Source organism: Fundulus heteroclitus, chromosome 16, assembly GCF_011125445.2.
Source record: "Fundulus heteroclitus isolate FHET01 chromosome 16, MU-UCD_Fhet_4.1, whole genome shotgun sequence".
Taxonomy (NCBI): domain Eukaryota; kingdom Metazoa; phylum Chordata; class Actinopteri; order Cyprinodontiformes; family Fundulidae; genus Fundulus; species Fundulus heteroclitus.
Window position 1 is genome coordinate 17,577,718 of NC_046376.1, and position 13,900 is coordinate 17,591,617.

The 13,900-nt window shown below is 40.5% G+C and overlaps 1 long non-coding RNA gene across 1 annotated transcript; it reads right to left on the bottom strand.

The window, feature by feature from the left end:
* Positions 1 to 683: 683 nt before the first annotated feature.
* Positions 684 to 2,925, bottom strand: LOC118566263. The gene is made up of 3 exons (XR_004932902.1): positions 2,630 to 2,925; positions 1,471 to 1,580; positions 684 to 1,245 (listed from the first exon to the last, which is right to left on the bottom strand). It is a non-coding gene; the product is annotated as an uncharacterized LOC118566263 (long non-coding RNA).
* Positions 2,926 to 13,900: the final 10,975 nt, after the last annotated feature.

The window sequence follows — 13,900 nt, forward strand, 5'->3', positions numbered from 1 at the left end:
TGGTGGTGTAGTGGATTAAGTCTGTCACTTTAATTTGGGAGACCTAGGCACGAGTCCTGGTTGTGTCAGGAAGGACATCTGGTGTTAAAAACTATATCAAGTCTGTGTGAAAGTCATCAGCGACTTGGTGAAGCGCAACAGATTCCTGTGCAGCAAAAAACCCCAGAAACACATTATATGTACTGCCACCACCACAATACTTCACAGTAGGGGTAGGCGACATTACCTTAAATCAATACCGTGATATAAAGGTGCCATGACACTTCATGTAGTTGACGTTGCTACATATGTAAATTCTCCAAAGAATTTCTTTAAAAAAAAAATAACGTCAGCTTGTTGTTTTATCAGGCTCGCTGCTTTCACAGCCATTACACAGGAACATGTCGCGAATGTGCATTAATTCATGCTGACTTCGGCTCACCCTGACTTTTTCTTTCATTTTTTTTTTTTTTATATCGAAAATACTGACATGGGCAAAATGAGGTCGGTTATTGTCTTACATTTCTGTGTCGCCAAGGTCTACTTTACAGTTAGGATAGTGTTCTCAGTTTTGCATCAGTTTTCCAAACTTTTTAAAGGCCTAATAATCTTAGTGCATGTAAAAATAAATAAATAAATAAAAATAAATAATTCTTATTGTTCTCATTCTGGCCTATAGCAAATAGAAAGAACTCTGGTAACATCAAATTATGGAATAACTTTTAGTTGAATTTAATGACAAGACAGTGAGAATAAAAGGTTATGTCTCTTTTTATACAGTGTATGAAAATGTCTGGTTTCAGATACTTGTAGTATAGAAGGCATTGAGGAATCGTATTTAAACTAAAGAGTCAGAAACAGTCCAGTGACACTTTGACATCAGTCCGGCCAGAGGCCTCACTGGACACCTTCATTGCACTCCAGTTTGAAAACTCGTGGAGCAAGTTTTCCCTGAAACTACGCAGAATGTCAAACTTCTGCATGTTTACGCCGCAGCCTGGTCTGCTTCTGATGCATGACTCAGTCAGTGTACAGTCCAAACAGCAGACAGTGACATTCCTCTACCAGATGCTTTCTCTTCTCTTCCTGGGTGTAAGAGTTGGTTCAGTTGTTTAGCCGCATCTCCGGAGCTGAGCTGCTGTTTGTGTTCTGCCACTTAGCGACTATCAGACAACATTGCACATGGTACACAGGAGGGGCTTCGGAGGAATCTCCTGCTATTCAGAGGGATTGCACACATTGCAGTCAACTACGGGAGTGAAATACCTACTGACACAAGAGATAAACAAGCAGAAGGAAATTCTGTGTCTTGATTAATGTTTCGAGTAGGACCCAACCCATAGCAGAAATTTTGTTGTTTGTTTATATTTGAGATGCTGGATTTATTGCACCTTTCAACAAAAAGTTGACGGTCTGTTTGCCAGAATAAGACAGGATCACATCCTAAGAACACCCCTACAGTACACACCTCTCTTATTTAAAAACACTTACATTCCAGAATGAAGCATGACTAAACGGAAGAGCTCTATTGGATACAAGATGATCAGATAAAGCAGGCCAAGGCGGCGCTTCTCTCCCTTCTGGAATGAGCCCGTCCCTCCCTATAAGAAAAGGGAAGATAAATCAGAGACATATTTATGAAAAAAAAAAAAAAAAACTGAATTGTGGCACTTCCCTGATCCCAAACATGTGCTAATCATTAGTCTCTGGCTTCCTGTTGAAATTGATGTCATCGGCGCACACATCCAAACAGGCAGGACTGGTATACTAACTGTTGCTTGGGATCTGAGAGATAGCGTTCTCAGGGGTTTGTAATGAAAAGAAAAGAAAAATTGCGAAAGGACTCAGTTTGAAATCACTTTTGTTTCCGCACAGTTCTCAAAGCATGGGAAAAAAAAACAAGAAAAGAAAACAAGCTGCATCAGACTAGGACTCAAAAGCATTTTTCTTCGACTTGTGAGTTAGTTTCTTTTGAAAAAAATGGCAGCTTTAATTACATGGAACTCATGGCAAAAATAATTATTAGTATAAATGTCTTATCAGGACTTGCACTCTGCTTTCCAATGAGTGTATCTGTGCTACTGTTGACCGTTTGGAACATTCCCTTCACAAACAGCTAGGCAGGTGTCTACCAGCAAATACTTACTTAACAAAAAATTTCCACACCATTTCAAAAGAAAAGGGGGATTTTTACTTGTGTTTAGCGCTCTACCTTAGAAACCTGTTGTGTGCTTCTGAAAGCTTCTCGGCTCAAATGTCACGATAAGGAGGTAAACACATGAGCTGATTTACTTTCTGTTTTAGGGTGTGTTCAGTAGGCTTCAGGGGAATTGTTGATAACCCAGAGTAATTCTGAAGGTTTTCACAGATGGTCGCACTTTACCGACATCTTCTAGTCATGCGTGTAAAAGATAGTACTGATAGTAAAACTTCATGAGAAGAGCAAAGCGTTAGATCAGGAATTCAATCTTCTGTGTGTGCTGCCAAGATCAGACTCACTGCTGAAGTCATGAGTCATCTGGGATTGGATGTGCCCTGGAATCTCTAATGCCTCCGGGCTTTCGGTTGCCATTCAGACTTTTCATGGGAGGAATATATCGGTTCGCAGACTAGGAAATGTGGTGCAACACATACACATGTAATGACTGACCTGGTGAGTGTACAGTGTCCTGGCCAAAGGAAACTGTGGCCTTCCACGAAATCTGGCCTGAACCAGAGATGTGTGCTTTTGTCTACCGGCATCAGTTTGGACCGCAGCCCAGAGCAACCAGCAACATAAGATCTGCGCCAAACCCGCTGACAGCTCCTCTCTGCGGTGGAGGGAAGGAGGAACTGAAGATGGACCGATAAACTCTTCACATAGACACAAAAAAGCTCTGGCAGTAATGCGGCTTGAAAGCTCTGACTGATTCAGAGCCAAATAATATTGTTACTGCTCTGACATCACTCCCCTCGCCACAATGTTAACCCCGGTGCTTCACTTTGAACAGCAAAAAAAAAAAAAAAAAAAAAAGATAAGTTAATTATGTTCACATTAATTTTAGTAGCTATGCAGGCTGAGTTTCTCCGGGGATAACAAGTTGGACATTCGGTCTATATTAATCGTAATGAAAATGAAAATCACTTATAACTGTGTCTAAACAATCAAAAATCCACAGAGGATTAATGCTAACGACTGGAAATCCCCAAACCAACTAGCTCTGCGACCCTTTGCTTCATATGAGGGGTTCAAAATAAATAACTGTATAAAATATTTTACATATTAGCACAAATCTTTGTTAATACATCTCTGATTCTTCTTTAACAAATTTTTGCATCGTAAACATTTTGTGCTCATTACATTTGTTTACAATTAATAATCACCAATTTTAGATTCAGTGTTGTGTAAAGTATTTTTTTTTTTTAAATGAAATGCTGTGATACTGATTTTCACGTCATTTAAGGTTTATTTTGAAGGTGGGACATCAAAAGGTGGCATCTGATTGGAAAAAGGAGGCTAAGGACTGCAAAGTTTTCAAAAATATTCTACAGATAATAATCTCATAATGCAATATACATTTGTATTCAGCCCCATTTACTCTGACTCCTCTTAATACATTTTGGACATGTGAGGAGTGTTTTTCGGCAGGGTAAAGGAAGCTGGACAGAAACTATGTGAATATGGATGGAGCTGAATAAAGGGCAATTTCTGAGGAAACCTGTTCCAGGCAACAATACATTTTATAGTGATTTTATTTCTTTTACATTAATCAGATTCATGTTGAATTTAAGCCAAATAAACAGCTATGCTGCAAACATGCACTCATGCTTGTTGTTCATTTTCTATTGTAGCAGACAGTGGCGGCTGGCCCATAGGGGGCGCTCGGTCGCTGCCCTCCCTAGATGTGGAGGGGAAAAGTCAAAATATATAGAGATTTTAAAAGTATTATTAATGTCTGTTTTTACTTAATAGTATGTGGCTACATGTAATAAGAATTATTAAAACACTTCTACTAATTGACTCTACCAATTGACTCTCATTTAACAGTGCATTTCCCACCAACAGAACGCACCATTTCTCTTCTTCTACACTTTTGGGGCTGTCACTCAAGGAGCCCCACAAGTGTAGCGAAATAACCAATTGTATACTGTTGCTAGGGAAAATTTATAAATATTTGGCCAATCAGCATCTCCAAAATAAATGGCTTTGGGGCTCCTGGAATCTTTGCCCTTGCTACACAGTGATAGGTGTTTAGACCATTTCACGTGTGACGTCACGAGCTACATCCGCGCTACATCCGGGTCACGGTGGTAGGCAAAAACAGTACTGTTCTCGCCTACCAGCGTGACAAAACGGGTGAATTAGAGCGTACTTTTAGTTTATTTTGCAGGCAGACAGTCCCAATCGACTGCGGGAGCCATTATACCACGACAGAATTTGCAGTCTACACTTCATCTCCGGTAAATACAACTTAATTTTGCACTAGTCATTGTTCTACTTAAATCATTATATAAATGAAAAATTAGGATATATATTTAAGTCAAGACGTAAACGTTCGTTTCGTAATAATATACGTGCATGTACAATGTATGCAAACCCTTCGGTATGAGTCTGTGAAAAGGATTAATAAGACATAACCACCAAAATAATCCTTTGTGAAAAATGTTTTTTATTAATTAAATGCTTATTGTGGAATCGTAGTAATTTTCCGACTTTTAATTTAAATGCCTGTACTGGGTTAGACAGGGAAATCTATTGGCCAGCCCCACCAAGATTTTTTTTCACCAGCCGCCACCGGTAGCAGAGAAAACAGGTGAAGCATCAGCCTTTGGCAGGAACCGCTGAGGGAAAAGAGGAGACGGCACCATCAAGTACACACAAGCATGGATTTGTGTGTTTGGTCAGATAAGGGGGAATTTAACTTGGAGGTCATTCCAGACTGTATAGAAAAAAGAAAACTTTCTGTAACAGTAAACAAGAGCTCTGAAATACTGCTAGTAATTATAATCTTCTGCAATGTGAACGTAAAGGTTGAGTAAATAATGTTCCAAATGCTGATTAAATTATCTAACTCGACAGGTCTCTTTAGAAACCTGTAAAGCTTAAGATTTTATCTACAGTGACCCAGGCAAACACCGGCATCCAGGATGAAGATGTGTCATAAACCTTAAAAAAATATAAATATTTATTGCAGTAGCTCAACCTCCAGCTTTAATATGAGGGCAATTTCTTTTAGAGAGAAAAAAATTCTCAGTCACTCTTTAACATGAGAAAAACAAGATAACATGTCATTCAAGTAAGTCAGATGTGTGATCATTTTAGTTAGTTTTCATACCAGCAAATAATTCAGAAATATTCATGGACAAAGCAGCTTTGGTTGGGTCAAGGATCTTCAAATGTTTCGTCTTAAAGAGAAAACTCATTATTTCAGGAACGTAAATAACACACCTTCATCTCATAGTGCTTCTCCACCACTCTTAAACAAATTTGTTTAAAATTGTATCAAGCTTGGCATCCCCTCTTTATTTATGTTGGAAATATTTAAGGGCTTATCGATTAATTTATCGATTAATTTATCGCTTATCGATTAATTTATCGATAAGCCACATTTACTCTGACACCTCCTAATAAATTTTGGACTTGTGAGGAGTGTTTTTCGGCAGTGAAAAGGAAGCTGGACAGAAATGATGTGAGTATGGATAGAGCTGAATAAAAGGCAATTTCCAAAGCAACAATATATTTTATAGTAATTTTTTTTAATCAGATTAATTAATCAGATTCATGTTGAATTTAAGCCAAATAAACAGCTATGCTGCAAACATGCACTCATGCTTGTGGTTCATTTTCTATTGTAGCAGAGAAAAGAAGTGAAGCATCAGCTTTTGGCAGGAACCGCTGAGGGAAAAGAGGAGACGGCACCATCAAGTACACACAAGGATGGATTTGAGTGTTTGGTCAGATAAGGGGGAATTTAACTTGGAGGTCATTCCAGACTGTACAGAAAAAAAAATATCCGTAACAGTAAACAAGAGCTCTGAATACTGCTAGTATTAATAATCTTCTGCAATGTGAACATAAAGGTTGAGTAAATAATGTTCCAAATGCTGATTAAATTATCTAACTCGACAGGTCTCTTTAGAAACCTGTAAAGCTTAAGATTTTATCTACGGTGACCCAGGGCAAACATCGGCATCCAGGATGAAGATGTGTGAAAAACCTTAAAAACTATAATCATTTATTGCAGTAGCTCAACCTCCAGCATTTAATGTGAGGGCATTTTTTTTTAGAGAGAAAAAAATTCTCAGTCACTCTTTAAAATGAGAAAAACAAGAGAACATGTCATTCAAGTAAGTCAGATGTGTGTTTGTTTTAGTTAGTTTTCATACCAGCAAATAATTCAGAAATATTCTTGGACAAAGCAGCTTTGGTTGGGTCAAGGATCTTCAAATGTTTCGTCTTAAAGAGAAAACTCATTATTTCAGGAACGTAAATAACACACCTTCATCTCATAGTGCTTCTCCACCACTCTTAAAAAAAGTTTGTTTAAAATTGTATCAAGCTTGGCATCCCCTCTTTATTTATGTTGGAAATATTTAAGGGCTTATCGATTAATTTATTTATGTAGCAAGCTGTAGCAACTTTTCACAAAGACTACTTTCACTTTGTTTTGCTACCCTTAGCTGGCGAGGCTAGCAGCCTGCTAAAAGCTCCATGTGAAACAGCATAACAAGCTTTGAGAAACACACATACCCATTACCACTTCTGAAATTACTTCAGTTATAATTAAATATCACAGATAATTTCCAAGGAGTGAGGACAGTGGCGCAGGAGTTATGAAATTTGTCCTGTAATTGACGGGTTGCTGGTGCATTCACCCGCTCCGTCATTGTGTCCTTGGGCAAGACACTTTGCACAAATTGTTTGCTGGTGGTGATCAGAGGGCTCGGTGATGCCAATGAATGACGGCCTTGCTTCCGTCAGTCTACCCCAGGGCAGCTGTGGCTCTTAACATAGCTCATGTGAATGTGTGTGTGAATGGGTGAATGACCAATTGTGGTGAAAAGTGCTTTGGGGTCGTCGGACTAGTTAAAGCGCTATACAAGTACAAGCCATTTGTGTTAGCTTCAGATGGCTAGGCTAGCACTAGCAGCCTGCTAAAAGCTCAGTGTAGAACACATTTTTTTAAACTTACCAGTCTGAAAATGTTGTGAACACACATGTATCGGGAAATGCCTCATGGGTGCTCTCCAGAGTGCATTCGGCATATCTTTGTTAGTTCAGAGATCCGAGCTCCTTGGCTCTGATTCCTTGCTGGTATAATCTCAATCCATCACTCTTTTCCCCAAAGCGATCATGTGAGTGAGTGTGACAGTTAATGACACAGGACCATGTTTTTAACTTTTTAAAACTAGAAAACAAAGACAGAGTTATGGTTTAATGTAAACAAGCAGCCCATTTCCTAATGCACAGATATCCCACAATGCAGTGTGGTTGTTACATCACCCTTTCAAGCTCCATTAAATAAGATTCTAACTTTACTGCTGTTTGATTTGCTTCTTGCCAAATACCTTTGTCTAATGCTCAGCTGTTTCATTATCAAAAGAGAACTGCTGAAATCACTGCTTTTGACAATGATATTTAAAAATAGTTGCATGCTTTGTTTTTGAGGATAACGTGCTTAAAGGATAAATGTTATGCCATAATTTGTCAATCAAATTTATATTTTGGCTAGACCACTCCAAAACCCCAAACAAGAGCAGAATACATGATTCTATCAATCACAGCAAGTCATCAAGGTCCTGAATCTGCAAAGCAGTCCCAGACCATCAAACTACAACCACTATGTCTGACTGTCAATATGGAGATCTTCTTTTTGTGCTGTGTTGGTTGTACGCCAACAGTAACGGGGACACACGACTTTCAAAAAGTTCAAGTGTAAAAAGCAGAAACAATAGAATCATCTTAGAGGGCTAATGCTTTTCACTGGACTTTATGCCGGTGACAAATAGCTGGGTTTGTGAGGAGAGTGTACCCAAGAACAAAATCTTAGCTGCAAAGAAATTTTAAAGGTTGACTAGACTGTGAATAATGGAGCCTGCGTTGTCAATGCAAGCATAGCTTAAAACACCAGCAACAAAAGCAGTTTCCCACATAAGTTAAAACTTCATCAAAGGGAAATCTGGGGAATCTACCACACTACGGTCCATGTCGTTTGATTGTGGGGCAATCGTTATAAAATATAGTGCATAAACAACCCGGCAGTCACAGCTTATCATAAAAGATGTGTCCAAATTCCCCATGAAGCACAGATCGCACAGATTAGCATTTTGACCTAGCCCTAGAGAAACTAGGAAAAAATAGCTGCTGAGTTTTTATGTATGGGAAGGCAAGCCCAGAAAGAATGGCCTCAGCTTTTTTTCTACACTTCTGTCAGGGACCCACCCACTCCCCTCTCAGCTTAACATCGCTCTTGATCCAAAGTGATGAGAGTCGAAGGGATGCGTTGTTATGCTTTACACATTCCAGATGAGACTTTAGCCCCCCACCCCACTCACCCCAAATACACACACCCATATGAGAGTTTTCAAACGTGTTCTGCTAAGTCTCTTTATGTGATGGATTTCACCCTTTTCATGATCTAAAAAAGAAGGGTGTTGTCAGGAACAGCAAGCAAAGGCAAGATCTTCTTGCATGTTGTTATTATTCGTTAGTTTAAATGTAATGTGGAAGAGAACAAAACATATATACTGCCTTGTCATATGGAACAGGGTAGAGAAGAAAATATAGCTGGCAACTTGGTCTGAACTCTCCATTTCTTTCATGACTTTGGGGGGTTGGGACGGAAAGACTTAATTGAAAACATGGGGTGTTTTTATATTTTTTTCCATTATAAAGTTACCCTTTCAAAACAATTACCTGCCCTCTCTCATTACACAGAGACTTTGAGTTCAGCTTCAAAATCTCTGTGAAAGCCGAGCCGCTGAAGGAGCACGTACATCTTTTTGATAACTAATGGGTCTTGTAAATAGATCTCGCGCTAACACGCTTTCTTTCTCCAAACATAACTGCTGAGAGCTGCAGATTTGTGGAAGAGTGGCAAGCAATGACACGGTCTCCCTCTCTTTCTCTGTTGCTCACACAGAAAGCTACAATGCAGCCGACGAGCTTAAATGCCACTTTGGGGATACTGGGGTTTTCCGAAGAGAATATTTAATTCTCTGAGGTCACGGTTGGGTTTGTAGATCTCCAGTCAGTAAAAAAAAAACGACACACATGGCTTGGGAGGAGGAAAGAGAAGGAAGGAGGAGGCCGTCTTTTTTTTTTTTCTTCATTTTTTTTCTGAAGTCCTGTGAACTGACCGAGTAAATGTGGTGAGTTGTTGCACAATGGATGACTGGAAAGTTCATGGAAGAATGGAAACTCTGTGATGACGGCAGTGCAGTCTCGGCACTGCATCCAAATATCCCTGTGGATATTGACCTATTTCAGTTTCATGACTCAAAAGCTTTAGTTTTCTACTTTAAAATGCACAAAAATGATCACTAACAAGCAAAACAAAAGCCAAGACCAGGAAAATGCATAATATGTTTTTTTCCATCGTTCCATGTGTGAGGAGCTTGGTGTCTCTTTGCTTACTCTCCTTCTTTAGAGAGAACTGATTTGACAAGCTGCAGCCCACAGGCAGCTGGAACACACGCAGCCCCTGGTCACACCCAAGGCATCCCAAGCATGCAAGGCCAAGCAGTTACAGTGGTCTCCAAATATCACCAAGGCTCTGTTTGTGACTCACTTTCAATTGGTCTTTCTGGGCATATGTGTTAGAAAGGGTCAGTGTTCGTCCAAGTGGAGAGCTTCAGTGTTTGGGATCTGCCACATGTCGCAGACGAAAAGCTCAGGCAACGCTCAGATTGGTGGATCTCTAACAGTGAGCCAAGTGTCTTCTCTCCCCTCGTAGCCATATCCTCCCAAACCCAGGGGCCAGCAGCTTTGTGACCTCCCTCTGCTTCCACGCCATTCACTCCTCCTCCAAGGCTTCCTGGCCCCGAAAAGCGCAGCACAGCTGGAGCCTGGAGCAGGAGAATAATAAAAAGAGGCATTCGGATGATTAGTTAGCCATTCGCTCCCTATTTTGTTCCATTTTGCTCTGGCTTACGTGTTGTCCAACTTCGCTTTTGCTCAGCAAGTAGGGCAAGCACCCGCGTAAACATTCCTCAATCGAACATGAGTTCAGCTCCCTTGAAGTCGTAAGTTTTTTTTGATGTCAACATGACTTTTTTTTTTAAAGCATGAATGAAGCCGCTCGTTGCATGAAACCGACTCTCAAACAACTCTCTTTGAGCATCTCACCGAGCTATCTGTCAATCACCGAAAACAGCTACAGATGGAGAGGGTGGAGACGGTGGGAGGAAGGAGGCTTCCAAGGCTTTTCTACATGAGGTATTCTTCTGGAAAGGGGAGCAACAGGAAATTCAGGAGATGTCCTCATGCTCAGCTGCATCTTCTGAGCAGACACGCCTTTACATCACATGCAAAGCATTTTGTGTATTTTTTTCCCCCCTCAAGACAGTGTGGGTTTCATTCTTATGTTGAAATCCGCCCAGAAAAAAAAAAATAACTGCAGAAAGATGTGTATTTCATCAAGTTGTATCAAAGATTAGTTGGTTGTTATGTGCTTGTTTTAATCCAATATTTGGTAAACACGTTTTTAGCATTTGTGCCTGCGGGCAGGTGTCTGTATTTACCACTGCATTTACGTGACTCGAAAAAAAAACGGAGAGGGGCATGATATATGGATTTTAAACCCTAAACATTTGCCCCCAAAACACCTAACAACAGCTGTAAAATGCATTCCCGAATTAAATTAGATGCAGTTCTTCAATCCTTTGGGCCATATGCTGAAGTTTTGGAAAGGTAACACTCAATATGTAACTTGAGCAGTCCAACTTTATTTTACTGAAATTATATTCTAGTTATTGAAGTTGAACTATACAGAAATGTCACTTTTTCTTTAGCCTGGAGCTGTTGTTTTTATGATTTTAGAAAACTGCACATGGATAAAGAAAGATATGGAGTCAGATATAAATTGGGGCATTACATACAAGCCCTACCTGTCATGGTTTTTAGGTGTTTGGCCCACATGCAGAACACAGTCGGGAAACAATAAGCAGTTAAATATGTTTATTAGGCTAATCGTACGAATAATTGCTCACGAAGTGAGCCGCAGACGAAGATCGGAACGTCAGGTTCGGAAGCACTGTGGGAGGGAAAGGAGATAGGTTAGTGAGAGCTTAGTGCGGGAATCTACGCTGCTGAAGCTCAGCTTACCGGCAGGTATGGAGAACCTATCCGCGGAGGGCGAGTGGAAGAACGGACTCTGCAGTTCTCTACTTCTGGTGGAACAATGTGACTGAGTGGCAGGTGAGCTGGCAGGTGGAGCAAAGGCGGGGAGCCCGAGCAGCACCACAGCGAAGAGCAGGCATGCTGATCAACTGAAGGAACCAGGGTGAATCCAGGGAAGGGAACTCTTGTCCGGCTTGGTAATACCAAGTGGGCTTGAGGTGAATGCCAGAGCAGGATCTGAGTGGCAGGGATTGGTGAACCAGTCTTCAGTGCACGGAGACACGACGGGTGAGTAATCCAAAGCACAAACGAACTACGAGAAACAGGAGACAAAAGTTAGAACTAGGATCTGGAATATCAGACTCACAGGAACAAGGAACTGTCGATAGGACAGTGACCACTACGTGTAACACAACGGTTTAACACTCCAGCGTCCTTCAGCTGACTGAGAACTCCTTTTAGGCTCCAGCCGGAGCTGCCGAGACGAGCTGCAGGTGCAGGCCACGCCCACCTGTCTAATACAGTCACCTGTGAAGGAGAATTAGCAGAGAACAGACCGTGCAGACATCACGGCCTGCAGAATCCTGACACTATCAACTACAAGTTAAAAGTTGATAACAATAGCACCAAAACTGACTATCCTGCAGAGGTCTTTTAGTTTTCCAAAGTAAATGGACTGACTGAACCTATATATGAATTTTCCCATCATACTGACCTCTCAAAGCACTTCACACTAAAGCCACATTCACCCAATCACACACACATTTTTACACAGATCGGTAGGCAACTTGCCCAGGGGTACATTGACATGTGACAAAGGGGATGCTGGAATTGAACCCTCAACCTTCTGATTGCAAGATGGCTACTATGTAATTACTGAATCCTTCGACACACGCGCATCAAGTTCTCTCTTGGAGAAGAGATTTTTAATTTCAATGAGGCTTTTCCTGGTTAAATAAAGGTCAAATAAAGCCTTGATTTGTGGCTTTTAACATTACAATGAACCAATTAACCTTCAAATTGGGGTAATTAAAAAAACAAACAGCAACAATTAGTTACACATACTGTTGTTAATTGAGACGTCTATCTTAGCCAAAGAGAGTGAAATGATACAAGTAGGTTCAAATATATACATACACCCCCCCCCCCCCACCAATGTCTCTTAGCAAGTTGCAAGAACTTGGGACTTTGTAACAGTTTTTTAACTGGATATGTAATCACACTTTTGGTAGGATCAGTAGCGGACAATTAATTTGGTCGGTCTAGCACGGACCCGCCTATTCCGTTCTATTTTTGCAACGCATCAGTAAAACTATAACTTAACCGTTACCCACCTGATGCCACTAGTGCTGTTTTTTTTTTTTACAGTTGATACAGTGTTATTCTAAAGTGTGGGAGCCTTCCTGCTTTCTTAATAATATTTGTGTTGTGCTAATTGCCTTTATTCATTAGTGCTTGAAAAGCTAAGAAAGAAAGGGACGGCATAGTACTGGGTGTCCTAATGTCCTGGGTCAGGAACTGACAATATGTAGTGCACTTGCTTTGGCACTGAACCCTGCCATGCCCAAAAAGTCTCACTTTTTACCCCCTCAAAACAGATTTTGCACCACTTTGCCCCAAGAAATCAATCTTTGTCTTTTCCAGAGTTAAACTTTTCTGCGCAGCTGAAAATGGGCAGCTGAATATTTCATTCTTGCTTGAAGGCGTTGATTTTGGAGCAGGGCCTCTCAGTCCACTTTGATGTAACACTGTTGTTTCAGCAGCTTCCGGTTTATGATTGGTTTGAGCCATGGCAGCACCTGGGTTGTTTCTGAACATCCTGATTTGGCCAGATGGTTGAAACTTTCTTTTTCTTTCATCATTACAGGTGTTGAGCTTTAGCATCTCAGCCTGTAAAAAAAAAAAAGAAAATATACAGCAAGTGTTGGTGTCAAAGACAGAGAGCAAGTAACTGGTCAATTACTGGAATGCAGAATGTGAAAAAATGGCAGGTAAAATATAACATTCGACAAAATATCGCATCCAAGTGTTCTTCTGCGATTGCAGCATTGCTACCATTATAGGATTGTGAGGATGACTCTGATTTGACAAATTGTGGTGCTTTAATTTTGACCCATACTGGATGAGAGGAAAATCATCAAAACGCATAAAGAAACCTCTGACAAAAAACAAAATATCAAATATCAATTTAATTTATGTATATGTTTAACCTGTGTAAATCTAGCTTGATTCAGTTATGATGTTGTTACGGGAAATTAAATAAGCACAACCCAAATCATCCCAACCCAGCAGAGCGCACACAAATATACAACACATCTGTCTCGTTCACTCTTAAATGTGATTGGCTGCGTAGACTCAAAGGAGGAGAGTCAGAGCCTTGGCCAGCGGGACAATAATTAGAGCCAACGCCGGTCGGACTTTTCCCCCTTTGCTTTCCAGCTCAGCCCATAGGGAACGGTGACCAGAGGGAGTAAAGCACAAACTGGATGATGGAGTTGTTTAATGGAGGAGCAACACCCAGAACAGTATGTTTTAAAGTCATCTCTCCACACCAGATCTCTGGGATTCTTCATCCTGTTGTGTTGTTCCTGTCTCCCAACA